Raw genomic sequence first — 16,937 nt, forward strand, 5'->3', positions numbered from 1 at the left:
TTTACTGCGGCAGTATTCACAATAGCAAAAACTTGGAACCAAACCAAATGTCCATCAATAACAGACTGGATTGAGAAAACGTGGCACATATACACCATGGAATATTATGCAGCCATAAAAAAATGACGAGTTCATGCCATTTGTAGGGACATGGATGAAGCTGGAAACCACCATTCTCAGCAAACTATCGCAAGAACAGAAAACCAAACACCACATGTTCTCACTCATAGGTGGGAATTGAACAATGAGAACACTTGGACACAGGAAGGGGAACATCACACACTGGGGCCTGTCATGGGGTGGGGGGAAGGGGGGAGGGATAGCATTAGGTGATATACCTAACGTAAATGACAAGTTAATGGGTGCAGCACACCAACATGGCACATGTATACATATGTAACAAACCTACACGTTGTGCACATGTACCCTAGAACTTAAAGTATAATAAAAAAGAAAAAAAAACTAGTCTAAAAAGTAGTCTATTCAAAAAAGAAACAATATTGTATTGAAAATTGTCAGTTCCCTTAGTTAATTTCCCATTTGGGAAAATTCACAGATTTCTCTCTGTGCTTGCACAGCTATATTCCACGTCCCCACGCAAATTTTACTCATTGGATTTCAGTTTGAATGTCAATTTCTCATGAAAATAAATTCTGTTACTCGATTTTTTTAGTTTTTAAAAACTATTTTCATGCATTTTACCTTTGTAACATGTATGACAGTTGTAATGAGTTAACAATAACTGTCTTTCACAATACATTCTGTGACATTGCGGATTGTGCCTATTTTCTTGGGCACCAATGGGTACCCATTATCTGACAATCTGACAATCTAGCACTTAGTAGATATACAATAAATATTTGTTATGTAAATGAATGAGTCAGACTTTTTCTTATCAGAATTAAATGTGGAACTATTTTGAGAGTTTAAGAAGAAAACTCCAAAACAATAGTTACTGTAGTTACTGATACTAAGTAACAGTTAGAATGGAGTGTTCTGTTTGCAAAAACAGAATCATACAGCAAGACAAGGAAGAGATAGAAGAGGGTTTAGAATATTGATTTAAAAGCATATTTCTTTATTGGAGATGGGTAAACATTACAGGCTTATTTTCAGAATATAATGTGGTCAAAACCGTAATTTAGGACATTCACTTTGACCCATATATACAGATAAGAACATAGGAGTCTTAAGACAAATTGACCAAGTAGACTTCCTGGTCAAGTACCCGGAAGGAGCTGATTACTATACATTCGATTTTGTATTCACAAAAACAAGCACCTACCTGCACAGAGGAGATAATCAATAGACATGTGTTGAATGAATAAACAAGACGATGTTTATAGACAGGGCCTGAGGTCTGATAATTTAAACAGGGTTCTAGTTGTTAAACTGTATTTGAAGGAAGGGAAGTATGGCACAGAGTATAAAATGGTTCTTTATCAAGGCATATTAGTTTCCATGCTTATTTTCAGGTAAAACTGGTGCTAAACCATCCTGATAAATAACTCAGCTTTATTACAAAGTTGAAGCCAGTACAATTAACGATGTTTTTATGTCTTTTTTTTTTTTTAGATAAATCGCTACTCAATTACTTTGCCCATTTTTAAAATTGGGTTATTTATTCTTTTTTTTTTTTTTTCAACTATTGAGTTATGTGAGAACCTTATATACTTTGGATTTTTTTTCTTTTTAATTGATAAATAATAAATGTAAATATTTATGGGCTACACGTGATATTTCAATACATGAATACAATATGCAATGATTAAACCAGAGTATTTAGAATTTCCATTACCTCAAACACTTAGTTCTTCCTGTAGGGAGCATTATAAATCTTCTCATCTAGTTATTTTGAGATACGCAATAAAGTATTGTTAATCACCTTACTGTGCTGTTGAACACTAGGACCTATTCTTTCTATCCACCTCTATGTTTGTAGCCAAAGTCAATGTTTCTGTATTCTCCGCACAACCCACCCACCCAACCTTTCCAGCCTTTGGACACTCAGGTTGGTTCCTTATCTTGGCTATTGTGAATAGTGCTGCAGTACACATGGGGGTGCAGATATCTCTTTGGCATACTGATTTTTCTTTTCTTTGAATATATATCCAGCAGTGGAGTTGCCAGATTGTATTATAGTTCAATTTTTTCTTTTTTTTTTTTTTGCTGTTTTGAGAAACCACTATGCTGTTTTCCAAAATTTGTACTAATTTACATTCCCACCAACAATGCATAAGAGTTACCTTTTTTCCGCATCTTCAGCAGCATTTGTTACTTTTTGTCTTTTTGATAAAAGCCATTCTACCTGGAGGGAGATGATCTCATTTTGATTTTGATATACATTCCCTTGGTGTTTTACATGCTTTTCAAATACCTGTTTTTTTGTATGTCATCTTTGAGATATATCTACTCAGATTCCTTTTTCAGTGTTTAATAGGATTATTTGGGTATCTCTTCTGTTGTGTTGTTGGAGTTCCTTGTATACATTAATATTAGTCCCTTGTCCAGTAAGTAATTAGCAATTGTTTCCTGAAAATCTACAGGTTGTCTGTTCACGTTATTGTTTCCTTCCTTTGCTGTGCAGAAACTTTCAAGTTTAATATAGTCACACATCTATATATTTTTTGGTTATCTGTGCTTTTGAAGTCTTAGCCATAAAATCTTTGCCAAGATTAATGTTCTGAAGTGTTTCCACTATGTTTTCTTCTAGTTATTTTATAGTTTTGGGTCTTATGTTTAAGTCTAATTTATATTGAGTTGATTTTTTATATGATGAGAGATCAAAGTCTAATGTCATTCCACTGTAAACGGATATTCAGCTTTTCTAGAACCATTTATTGAAGAGGGAGTCCTTCCCCCAGTAGATGTTCTTGGTGCCTTTGTCAAAAAAAACCAGTTGACTGTAAATATCTGCATTTATTTCCAGGTTTTCTATACTGCTCATGAATCTATGTGTCTGTCTCTATACCAATGCTATAACATTTGGGTTACTATAGAGTTATAATATATTTTGAAGTCTGGCAGTGTGATGCCTCCTACATTTATTGCCCTCCAAGGTCTTTTGTGGTTCTATAACAATTAAGGGATTTTTTTCTATTTTATTCTTTAACTGGCAAAAAATAGTCACATACATTTGTTACTGGTGTACAGAAATGCTATCAATTTTTATATGTTGATTTTGTATCCTGAAACCTTTCTTAATCTATTATCAGTTCTAAGATATTTTGATGGATTCTTCAGATTTTTCTACATGTAAAATCTTTCTACTTTTTTGCTGTAGACCTTTATTGATACAAACTCATCTCTTGGCACTGTTTTTGCTATAGTCCATAGGTTTTGGTATGTTGTGGTCCCATTTTCATTTCTTTAAATAATTTTTTCATCTTGTTCTTAATTTCTTGGTTGAACCTTGGTTGTTTAGAAGTATGTTGCTTAATTTCCATATATTTTTAGAGTTCCAATATCCCTCTTGTTAAGGTTTCCAGTTTTATTCCACTGTGTTTTAAAAAATATTTCATGTGATTCTGATTTTTAAAAAATTTGTTGAGACTTGTTTCTGTGGCCTAACTTGTGGTCTAGCCTGGAGAAATGTTCCATGTGCTCAAGAGAATGTGTATCCTGCAGCTGTCAGATAAAATATTTTGTAAATATCTTTTAGGTCTATTTGGTTTACATTGCAGGACATTTTATGTTTCTTTGCTGATTTTCTATCTAGATGATGCTGAAAGTGGAGTGTTGAGGTCCTCAACTTTACAGTTTAGGGGTCTACCTCAGTCTTTATCACTAATAATATTTCCTTTATATAAGTGGGTGCCTTAATGTTGGCTTCATATATATTCACATTGTTATATCCTTTTGTTGAATTGACCTTGCCTCTACAAAAAGCTTAAAATTAGCCTGGCGTGGCCGGGTGCGGTGGTCACGCCTGTAATCCCAGCACTTTGGGAGGCCAAGGCGGGTGGATCATGAGGTCAGGAGATGGAGACCATCTTGGCTAATACGGTGAAACCCCGTCTCTGGTAAAAATACAAAAAAATTAGCCGGGCTTGGTGGTGGGTGCCCCCTTTATCATTATATAATGACCTTCTTTTTGTCTTTGTTATTATTTTTTGACTTAAAGTCTATTCTTTTTCTGACATAATTACACTATCGGTTCCCTTTTGTGTGGAATATATTTTCAGTCTCTTCACTTTCAGTCTGGAAGTGAATTCACCGGGTGAATTTTACACTGGTGGCTCCAGACAGGATGAACTTAGACTCCTGGGCAGTTTGCACCAGCAGTGGCAGTGATTGGGACTGGCCCACCCTTAGGCCCCCAAAAGGCATGCAAGTGTATGCCAGCAGGGTTGGGCAGAAAGGGTCAATCGCCAGGCCCCTAAAAGATGTCTGTGTGTACTGGCAGTGGTGACAGCAGCAGGCAGATTATTTTAATTTTAACTACTTCACAGATATATGGTTCATAAATAATTTCTCTCAATCTGTAGGCTGTCTTTTAATTTTATTAATTTATTTTGTTGTGTGGAAATGTTTTAGTTTGATGAAGTTCCACTTCTTAATTTTTGCTTATGTTGCTTGATCTTTTGGTGTGATATTAAAAAAATCCTTGCCAAGGTCAATGTTCAGAAGCTATTTGCCTATGTTTACTTCTAACAGCTTCATGAGATAAGGTCTTACATTTAGGTCTTTAATCTGTTTTCAGTTGATTTTTTAGTGTTTTATATATGACAATGGTCCAGTTCCATTTTTTTTTTACATGTGGATATTCACTTTTTCCAAACAGCTTATTAAAGAGACTATAGTTTTTCCATTGTTTATTTTTGGTGCCCTTGTCTAAAATTAGTTGACTGCATTTATTTGAAATTATTTCTGGGCTCTATATTCTGTTCCATTAGTCTATGTTTCTATTTTTATTCTAGCACCATCCTGTTTTGATTATTACAGCTTTGTAACGTAATTTGAAATAAGGAAGTGTGACACTTCCAACTTTGTTTTCTTTCTCAAGATTGCTTTGGCTACTGGGGTTCTTTTGTGCTTCTATATATATTTTAGATTTTTTTTTCTATTTGTGTGAAGAATGTCATTTGAATTTTCATAGAAATTGAATTAAATCTACTTTGGGTAATATGGACATTTGAATGATACAAATTCTTCTAATCCATGAATTAGAAGATGCTTCTAATTTATTTGCTTCCATTTATTTGTGTCTTCTTCAATTTCATCAATATTTTAAAATTTCCAGTGTGTAGAGCTTTCCTGGTTAATTTTATTCCTAAATAACTTATTCTTCTTAATGATCTTGTAAATGAGATTGTTTTCTTGATTTCTTTTCCAAATAGATAATTATTGTTGTAAAGTAAGTCAACTTATTTTTGTACATTGATTTAATATTCTACAGCTGTAATGAATTTGTTTACTAGTTCTAGCACAGTTTTATTGTGTGTATAAAGTCTTTAGGATGTTCTGCATACAGGATCATATCATCTGCAAATAGAAATAATTTTACATTTTCCTGATTTAAGTGCTTTTATGTTATTGTCTGCTTGCACTTGTTAGTACTTAGGAACTATGTTGACTAGAATGGGCAAGAGTAGACATCCTTGTCTAGTACCCGGTCTTAGTGGAAAAGCTTTCAGTTTCTTCCCCATTGATTATACTGTTAGTTGTGATCTTTCATAAGTGGCCTTTATTATGTTGAGGGAATTTCCTTATATACATACATTGTTGAGAGTCTTTAATCAAAAAAGCATGTTAATTTGTCCAGTACTGTTTCTGTATGTATTAAAATGAACATGTGGTTTCTACCTTTCATTCTGTTAGTGTTGTGTATCGCATTGATTAATTTGCATAGCTTGAAAATAAAATCCACAATGAGGTACCACCTCACACATATTAGGATGACTTATCATAAAGACAAGTGATTAGAGTATTGATGAGGATGTGGAGAAAAGAAAGTCCTTGTAAACAGCTGATGGAAACGTAAATAGGTGCAACCATTATGAAAAACAGTATGGAGGTTTCTCAAAAAATTAATAATAAAACTATTGCAAGATCAAGCAGTCTGTCTTTTGGGTATAACTCAAGGAAAATAAAATCTGCACTTTAAAGGGATATATGTACTCCCAAGTCCCTTGCAGCATCATTTCTAATAGTCAATACATAAAAACAATCTATGTGTCTATGGTGTGATGAATGTACAAACGAATTATGGTGATTACATACATACACACACATACATAGACACATAATGAGATATTATTCAGCCTTAAAAAGAGAAATTCTACTACCTGTGACAATATGGATGAACACAGAGGACATTATGTTAAGTGAAATGAGCCAGACACAGAAAAAAAAAATGCTGTACAATCTCTCTCAAATATGAAATCTAAAAAAAATAGTTAAATATATAGAAACAGGGTATAGAATGGTGGTTACCAATAGTGAGAAGTCAGGGAATGAATAGGTTAAAGTGTACATAGTTACAGTTGTGTAGGATGAATACATCTAGAGAAATAATGTCTAGCACAAAAAGAATAGTTAATAATATATTGTATATAAGAAATAACATATTGTATACAGGAAAGGGAACAGATTTTAGGTGCTCTTAGTACAAAACATTGGGAGGTAAATATGTAGAAAGATGGAAATGTTAACTACTTTACTATAGTAATCATTTTATTATGTCTATCAAAATACCATGTTGTACAATTTAAATAAAAATAACAAAAATAGTAACAATAAAGAAGAAATTGTGAAGGACCATGGTATAGGTTTATAATGTGAGATAATATGAGCCCTATAGATTTTGAAACCAGATAATAGTTATTTCATTTCAGGGTAAAGCCATAGATTGAAAAGAAAAAAAAAAAAAAAAAAAAAAAAAAAAACTCCTGGGAGTATAATTCCATTTTAGTAGGACAGAGACAATAAAGAAAAGATAAAATCCAGATCAAAAAGTAGAGGAAAACAGACACAAGGTTTTGAAATGTCTAAGAAATGTGTTATTTTTTACCACTTCTCAAAATCAGTAGATGAGAGAACTCTAGAGCTATGAAGTAAGATAATCTACCCTGACCTCTCTATCTGTCTAAGAAGAAAGAAAACTAATCCCACTTATACATGACAGCACAAAATGATAATGCTTATGCACTGTGTAATGATTTTTGCATTTAAATCTTATGCAACATTAAAAGGCAAAAATAATTCAGAATAATAATGCTTCTCCAGACTATGAAGTTATGCCCAATGTAAACACCCACAACAAAGATGATACTCTAATATTTCAAGTGAAAAAGAAAAAAATTAAAACAATTTATAGGATAAATCAAAATTAGAAAAGCTCAGAAATTATGTGATTAGAATAAAAAAAGATTTACAAAGGTAGTTGATAAAATTTAGGAATGGATTAAATTTTTTTAATTATTTAAGAAATAACACTAAAATTGGAAAAGAGAGCGCAGTAATAAAACATGATCACATATAAAAGCTTAAGGAAATATATAAGAGAGAGAAAAATAAAATGGAATGGTTAAAAATTAAAACAAAAACAAAACAAGGGGAATCCAGTTTAGATCTAGGAAGTAAAAAGAGACAGTCATTCTCACCATAACAACCAAAACAAACCGGATAATTTTAGAGTTGTGCACGTGCAGATGCCCAGTGAACTAAATTTCAAAAAAGTGAGAAGTCCTTCACCAGAGAAAGTAAATTAATTTTGCTTTCATCCCTGCTGCAATTGCAAAAGGAGGAATCTTCCATAGACAGGGGAGGGAGAAATGAGCCTCTCTTCTACTGAAATATTAATGACCACAAGACAGTCAAGAAAGAGCACCTAGTGATATATAGAGCATGCAGTAAGTTCAAGGTATCCACAGTCTGCAAACACAGTAGAACTACATGAAATCTATTAGATGTCCTTAGGAGTTGATGCTTAAAGTAGGGCTCAAAGACTGAGATCCCTTTTCCTCCCACTTTGAAAGTTCAGCAAATAAGAGCTGGGAGACATCCAGATTGTCACAGAAGCTCGGTCTGCTACCCTGAGAAGGTCCAGGGGTGAGGCAACACTTCAAGATTGAAAGAGCAAACAAGATGGGCACGGAGAGCTACTGGAACTCTTCATGGAGAAAACAGCAAGATCCGGAGCAATCCTAGGCAGCACAATATCATTAATGAAGCACAGGTGCCTTTGCCAACCAGCTTTTAGATTCTCGTTCCAGTTATGAGGAAGGTCCTGATTCACCTCTCAACTTATTTTAATGAAATCAACCAAATCTGCAGCACAAGTCAGTCAGACCTAGCTCCATGAGAAATGAAATCCATTTGGCTTCTGTTTTGTGGCATGGCACTAAAAGCTATGTGCCCCATTCTGGAGGTAAATGTTACTTACTTCAGTTTCTGTCTTCTTTTAGAGAAATGTCTGTCATGCAATTAAAGATATACTATGATTGCCAAAACCAGACAATAGATTAGGTTGATGTAAAAGTCATTGCAGTTTTTGCCATTGTACCTTTACTCAATGTGCATGTGGAACATTCATCTAAATGAATAGCTGAATAATATTTTTTCAAGAAAATATAATTTAAGTGATTTCTCAAAAGAAAGACCTCAATAAATTCCAAAATATAGAAATAATAAAAATAGCATTCTCTGATTATAATTTAAAAATTTAGAAATTAATTTCAAAAAAATCAGAAGAAAATGACTTTTCATATTGAAACAATGTAATAAAAAATTAAATAATGCTGACTCAAAGGGTAAATATAAAGTGACTGTGGAGTTGAAAATAAGGTTGATAAAAACAGGTTACAAAAGATTTTGTGATATACTTCTAAAACAGTTTTAGTGAGTAAAAAATTTTTGTGAGTAAAAAATCATAGTATAGTATTAAATAACTATATCAATAAAAATGAGACAAAATTAAATAAATTAATGATTTCTAAAACCTAGAAAAAAAGGATAAATAAAAATAAAGATGGAAATATTAATAAAGATAGAAATAAATGAGTTAGAAAACTGATATGCACTAAAACAGAAGTAGTGAATAAATGCTAAATCTAGTTTACTCATAAATTCTGTCACTCTCCAAAGAAAAAATAAAATAAATAATTTTTTTGAAAAGCTTACCAAAACTAAACTCAATATATAGAAAATATAAGCAGAATAATTATCCTAGAGGAAATACAGAAAGTAGTTAAAGAGCCCCTTTCCAAAAAGCAGCAATCCCAATTTACATCATCTAGGAACTTTACCAAGTTTTTAAAGATCAGGTAATTTAAATGCTTCATAAATTGTTTCAGAGCATTGAAAAAGAACAACCTCTAAATTTGATTTATACTATGAATATAACATTCATTTTATACATTGCACAAAATTGCTAAATTACAAATATATTTTAGTTATAAATATTAATGCAAAATTTGTAAATATAACACCAGCAAATAGAATCTAATAGCACATAAAAAACAATACAAGATAAACAACTATAGTTAATTTCAGTAATGCAAGTGTGGTCCAATGGTAGAAAGGCCATAAATACGACCATAATAAGGCCATATAAACAGAGCATAAAAGAAAAATTATATGATTACTACAAACATGTAGAGAAGGCATTTGCCAAAATTCAGCACACGTCACGATAAAACTACACTCAATAAAATAGTACTTAATGGACACATTATTAACATGATAAAGTATATATCTTAATCAATAAACAAGCACTTAAAAGGAAAACACTACAGGCCTTCCCATTATGATCAAGAAAAGACATGGTTGTGTCATGGTATCAAAGAGAAACAAACATGCAAATAACATAATCAGAATGTAAGACCCAGGCTTTAAGCTGGGAACTCAGGAGAGCTACACTCTAAGAGAATGAGAAGCGGAAGTAGAGGAAGTCTTGGAAAACCACACGTTGGGCTACAGTCAGCTAAGGCTGTCACTGAATTTAGGTCACATGGTGCCACTTTATACACCTGGTAGAGGATATGGGTAAAGTTTATAGAGAATTAATAGTATCTAGATACGCTATATTTTTTCTATCTAGTGTTGTGCATCAGTTGTACACACATACACATGCAAACACACAAATGATCGGGTTGAAAAGCAAACAACAGAAACGGATCCAGAGGTATTTGAGTAATTATGGATTTCAGACACTGACTTTGAATGAACTATGGTTAATATTTGTGAGGAAAGAGAGAAAAAGGTAACTTACTGGAGAAAGGGAATCCTTGAAAAATGATATAGGAGATCTAGGATTAAAAATATCATGATAGTAATTTACAACTAAATAGGTGGGTTTAACAGAAGACAGGACACAATAGGAAAGAAAATTGGTTAAGGGAATGCCAGGGGCATAGAAAACAGGCAAGTGGATTCATGGACATTATAAAAGAATTCAGATAACAGAATGGAGCATGAGAAACACATCTGAAAAGTCTTGTTTACCTTGTGTCCCAGAAGAACAGAAAGAGAATGAGGCACAAGTAAATTTAGACGAGATAATGGCTGAGACTCTTCCAAAACTGCTGTGTGACATTGGGCCAATATGAAGAGGTGGAATAAGTAAAAATAAAACCTATGGATGTGTGCATAGGAACATCAAAATAAAATTTCTGTAAAGCAATTATTAAGAGAAAAAAAGCACCTAGAGAGAAAAGATGTGTCCATACAAAAGTAATACTGAAGTGAGTTCCTCCGGTAAAGGAAAATGATCTTAGGAAGAAACATGGAAAATCGGGAAGAAATGACAAAAAAAAGATAATGAATGCAGGGAATATAATAGTATTAAAGAGTAAAGTAACAGTATCACAGGAAATAGGATCACATAGCACTCAGATAAAATCCCAGCAAATTCTACACATAAAAAATAGAATATGCGAAATCAAGGTTGAAGGCTGTGATAGCATAAACATTCAACAGCAAAAGAGCACAAACAAAGGTGATAATAAAAGAAAATTAAAGTAAAACAGGTAGAAAATTTAAAATAAGTTTTGTAAGGTAGATATATAAAGACAAATATAGTAAACATTCTATTATATATTAGTAAACACAATAATACAATTAAAATTAAAACTGTCAGAGTAAAATAAAAATCATCAAAGAAAAATATTACCTACAAAGGACACCCTTTTCAGTGCCTCTCATAAGAAATGAGAGGATAATAAAAAAGCATTAACACACAAACAGTAACCTTTAAGAACTGGTAAACATACATCACTGTCAGGCAAAATAGACTTAAGGCAAGAACCAATACTACAAAGAAAGATATCTATCTCATAATAATATAAAGGTCATTTTTCCAGAAAGATATAAAAATTCTAAATGTGTGTGTCTCTAATTACATAGCATCAAACACGTAAAGGAACAATTGATAAAGCTAAAAGACAAAACTACAGAATTCACAGTCACAGTGGAATGGAAGACTAGCAATCCCTTTAAATACTTGACAGACTAAGCAAACAAAGTAAATCCTTATGAATATTGATCATTTGAATAACAATTAACTGATCAACATATTATGCTAGACCAAATAATGAAGACTACACATTCTTTTGAAATTTACATGAACTGTTTATCAATATAGACTGTATGCTAGGACACAAAGCAAGTCCAAACAAGTTGTAAAGGGCTAAAATAATTTAAAATGTATTCAATGATCAGAGTGGAATTAAGTCAGGAAGCAATACCTAAAAATAATTAATAAAAAATAATGTAATATTTGCTATTTTAAAGATGAGTCTGCAATTTAAAACAACCACAGGAAAATAACCACAATGGAAATTAGGAAGTGTTTTGACTGTGATTTTAAAATGATATATCAAACTTGTGGGATGATGTTAATGTCATGCTTAATGGAAAATAATGAGCCTTAAGTAAATATATAAGAAAAAAAAAGAAAAGCTGAAAATAAACCACTGATTTGAGCTTCTAACTCAAGAAGCCAGACCATTAAAAAAATACCTCAAATCCAATAGAAGGAAAAAACATAGGAAGATAAAGTAATTAAAAACAAATTACAATAGATTCCATAAAACAAACAAACAAAAAAACAAAATAAAGATCTTTGAAAATGACTAATAAAAATGTGGACTCCAAGTAAAGGTAATTAAGAATCAAAGAGAGAAGACAAAAACTTCAAATTTCAAAAGGTAGACACATAGGTGTGAAAATAAGAAACATCACTGTAGACTTTAAAGCCATTAATTATGGGAGCATATTATGAGAATCTCTCTGATAATAAAATTTTATTCAGATGAAATAGACCTATTTATAAGCAAAACTGTGGCAATTGACACAAAAACTAAAAAAAAAGAAGTCTTGTATCTATTTCAAAAATAAATTTGTAAATATAAATATTTTAACAAAGAAATATCTAGAGCTACAATATTTTACTGTGAGTTTTTCTAAAATTATTAGGAATAAAAATTATGGTAGAAAAATATTTAAGATATTTTGAAAAGATGGGATATGTTTGAACGCATTTTTTTTTTTTAGGCGAACATACATTTGGTACAAAAATGTGACTAAGAAAAGAAAACAAAGTGGTCAAGCTTTCTCAGAAAAATATATGCTCTACAAATAACAAATTTAATGCAGTGTTACATTACAAAAATTATAATCACGCTGAATTGGGCTTATTTATGTAATTAAGGATTGGTTTAACATTTGAAATAATAGTGTAAGCTAAGGATTAATAGAAAAAGTAAATAAATTCAAAGTTGATAATCTAAAAAGCTGTTGAAAATAAAATTCAACAAATGCTGAAATGAGTCTTAGTAACACTAGAAATAAAAAGCTCTCTCCTATTAGAGAAATCATGAAAGTTATTATTCTTATGTGATACCAGTATTAATACCAATATTTTAACTGATATGATACATTTAATCAATAATAAAATAATTATATAGTATTTTTTGTAATTTATAAATGAATCAAGAGTAAAGTTTACAGCAATTTATATTTAGCACAGCAGACGAGAGTAAAAAATGTTATCAATAGAAAGGAACAAACTAGACAGCAACTATTTGCATATGACACATTCGCATACACAGAAAATGTAAAATAATATATCCAACATATCAGAGTTAATAAGTTTACAAAGTCCCTAGGTTCAAGGTAATATAAATATACATTAAATTATGTGCAAATCTCTAAACTAAAAACTCCAAGGAAGAGGAAAATTAAAATCTCAAAAAGAAAAGATAGACATCATGATTAAAAATTGAAGTCAATTTTGTAAATATGTAAATTCTCCTCAAATTGATCTTCTGAATCTCAGTTAGAATCCATGTTCTGTGTGTGTGTATGTGTAAATATTGTTAAAGATTCAAAATGTCTATGAGAGTCAAAGGACCAGAAATAGCAAGAAAATATTAGTAAATAAAACAAAACACAGTATAGTATCAATTTTCATTTCATTATTAAGATAGGAAAAATATATGGGTACAAATGCATACATATTCAAACACTTGATTTGTAAGAGTAGTGGCAAAAACATAGAATTTCTTATCTCCAAGGTAAAACAAATCAAAATTTGGTGACATTTTTGTTAGTGTGGCTGTGGAAAAATAGACACTCTCATACACCGGTGATAGGAACAGAAAATAGCAGAATCTATCTAGGAAGAAATGTAGCCATATCAAACCAAACTGCATTTACTTTTTGATCAGCTCTAGGAATTTTTCCAGGGATAAATTAGAAAAAATGCAAAAATCTATATAATGTTTATTCAATAAATTAGTAGATTTAATAGGCTAGGACTCAAAATTACCCATATGTCTATCAATAAGGAAACTTTTAGCTAAGGTCTAATGTCACATACAGTTGATTATAATGCAGCTATAACAAAGAGAAAGGAGTGTCTCCATATACTTCCATAGATCTTTTAGATATATTATTTAATAAAATGCCAAAGTAAAACAGGAAAAAGGTAAGCCAAGTAAGTATAAGAAAACCACATATAGGAACTTACTGCTGTCTTGATTCATTTTCTGCTGCTATAACAAAATACCATAGACTGGATAATTTGTAATAAAAAGAAATTTATCTTGCTCACAGTTCTGTAGACTGGAAAGTCCAAGATTATGGCACCAACATCTGGCAAGAGGCTTCTTACCATGTCGTAATATAGTGGAAGGGCAAGCTAGCACCTGAGGCAGAGAGAATGGAGCCAAACTTGTCTTTTTATCAGAAGCCCACTGCCAGGATAACTAAGCCATTTTCGAGATAATGGTATTAAACCACTTGTGAAGATGGACCCTTCATTGCTTAATCATATCTTAGAGGTTCTACCTCCCAATACCGTTATATTAGCAATTACATTTCAACACATGAATTTTGGAGAGGACATTAAGCCATGGCACTAGTCAAGCTGTTAAAACCAGAAAGTAAAAAAAAATATTAAAAATGGTCAGAGAAAAAGGTAGATTTACACTGAGGAAAACCACAAAAAATAAAAAAATGATGGCTAACTTAATAACACAAATAAAAAAGTACAGAAAAAGATAAAACCGTTAAAGTTATAATGTGAAAAGTTAAAATTATTTCAAAATAGAGCAACACATGCTTAAAGACCTACGAGTGACACATTAGCAATATTAGAAACTGCTTTAAACTAAATGATAATGAAAATAAAACTTATCCAACTTTATGGGAAACAGCTAAAGCAAAGCACAGATGAAAATGTAGACAGGCTGGGCGTGGTGGCTGACGCCTGTAATCCCAGCAACTCTGGGAAGCCAGGGCGGGTGGAGGGTGGATCACCTGAGGTCAGGAGTGCGAGACTAGCCTGGCCAACATGGTGCAAGCCCGTTTCTACAAAAAAATACACAAATTAGCTGGGCGTGGTGGCATGTGCCTGTAATCCCAGCTACTCAGGAGGCTGAAGCAGGAGAGTTACTTGAACCCAGGAGGTGGAGACTGCAATGAGCTGAGACGGTGCCACTGCACTCCAGCCTGGCCAACAGAGAGAGACACTTTAATGGCCGGCAGCCAGAAGGGGAAGGTGGGGCCAAATCCCCAGGAGCTGAGTCTCTCGGAGTGGGGTCTTCAGCTGGGTCTCCCACAGCCATAGAGGGGGCTGAGGATGGTCTAGATAGCACAGTAAGCGAGGCTGCCACCTTGCCCTGGGAGACCGGCCCTCAGCCCAGTGCTCCGTTCCCGGATCCCCCTGGCTGGCGGGACATTGAACCAGAGCCCCCTGAGTCAGAACCACTTACCAAGCTAGAGGAGCTGCCCGAAGACGATGCCAACCTGCTGCCTGAGAAAGCGGCCCGTGCCTTCGTGCCTATTGACCTACAGTGCATCGAGCGGCGGCCCCAAGAAGACCTTATCATGCGCTGTGAGGCAGGCGAGGGCGAGTGCCGAACCTTCATGCCCCGCCGGGCCACCCAGCCCGACCCCACTGAGCGCAAGTGGGCTGAGGCAGTGGTGAGGCCGCCTGGCCGTTCCTGTGGGGGCTGCGGGAGCTGTGGAGACCGTGAGTGGCTAAGGGCTGTGGCCTCCGTGGGAGCTGCACTCATCCTCTTCCCCTGCCTACTATACGGGGCATATGCCTTCCTGCCGTTTGATGTCCCACGGCTGCCCCCCATGAGTTCCCGCCTGATCTACACACTGCGCTGCGGGGTCTTTGCCACTTTCCCCATTGTGCTGGGGATCCTGGTGTACGGGCTGAGCCTGTTATGCTTTTCTGCCCTTCGGCCCTTTGGGGAGCCACGGCGGGAAGTGGAGATCCACCGGCGATATGTGGCCCAGTCGATCCAGCTCTTCATCCTCTACTTCTTCAACCTGGCCGTGCTTTCTACTTAACTGCCCCAGGATACCCTCAAACTGCTCCCTCTGCTCACTGGTCTCTTTGCCATCTCCCGTCTGATCTACTGGCTGACCTTCGCCGTGGGCCGCTCCTTCCGAGGCTTCGGCTACGGCCTGACGTTTCTGCCGCTGCTGTCGATGCTGATGTGGAACCTCTACTACATGTTCGTGGTAGAGCCGGAGCGCATGCTCACTGCCACCGAGAGCCGCCTGGACTACCCGGACCACGCCCGGTCGGCCTCCAACTACAGGCCCCGCCCCTGGGGCTGAGCCGCTCTGCTCTCCCACTCGGAGTAGTGGGTAATGGCGTGGGTCTGACACATCTTTGAACCCTGTGGCCAGGCCTGGACTTCGCCCCCAGGCCTAGGACCGCAGTGGGTGGAACCCTGCTACTACCCCAACAGGGACTCCAATCAATCAGAGTTCTCCCCTTGCCCGGGCTGCCCTTCACCTTTGGTGCCCAGGACAGTCATATGGGATGGACTTAGTTTTCTTGCAGGAAAAAAGGTGGACAGCCGTGTTTCTTATGGATGCTGAGGGCATGGGGCCAGGACCAGGGAAGAGGCACAGCTCCTTCCTGAGCAGCCTCCCACCACTGCCACAAGGGCTCCCTAATGCTGGACTCTGGTCCACTCCCCGGCTTCCAGTGAGGCAGGAGGCAGAGCCACAGCCAAGGCCCTGACCACTTCTGTGCCAGTTGTCTAAGCACCGTGCGTCAAGGACGCTGGAAATGCTTTAAGGATAGAGGTTGGGCATCATATCAAATGGGACTGTGATGTTTGCTGAAAACCTTCCTGGGGATCTGGATTCAGGACCCTCCATGACTGGCCTTAGGGCCCCTTAGCCTCAGTTAAGACTATTTACAGCTGGCCAGTCCAGAGCTGCTGCTCTTCTACCTATTTAGGCCCCTGTAACTTCCCACCTTTAAACTGCCCAGAAGCCATGCCTCTCCCACGGGAAGAGGGGAGCAGACAGGGAAATCTGCCTCCCAAGAGCGGGTGTGTGTGTGCGGGTGTGTGTGTGTGTGTGTGTGTGCGCACGCGCGCGCTCACACGTGGTGACTGGGGAGTGCCTGGATGGTGTGATGGCTGATGTTAACCTAGTATGAGTGTGTGTGTGTAACAATA

General features: G+C 35.4%; 1 pseudogene across 1 annotated transcript; it reads left to right on the forward strand.

Annotated features, from left to right (window-relative positions):
• Positions 1 to 7,848: 7,848 nt before the first annotated feature.
• LOC104668562 lies at positions 7,849 to 16,278 on the forward strand (annotated as a pseudogene). The gene is made up of 2 exons (XR_748837.2): positions 7,849 to 7,853; positions 14,955 to 16,278. The product of XR_748837.2 is annotated as a transmembrane protein 79 pseudogene (transcript).
• The last annotated feature ends 659 nt before the right edge of the window (positions 16,279 to 16,937 follow it).

Source organism: Rhinopithecus roxellana, chromosome 5 (assembly GCF_007565055.1).
Source record: "Rhinopithecus roxellana isolate Shanxi Qingling chromosome 5, ASM756505v1, whole genome shotgun sequence".
In the NCBI taxonomy this organism is placed as follows: Eukaryota; Metazoa; Chordata; class Mammalia; order Primates; family Cercopithecidae; genus Rhinopithecus; species Rhinopithecus roxellana.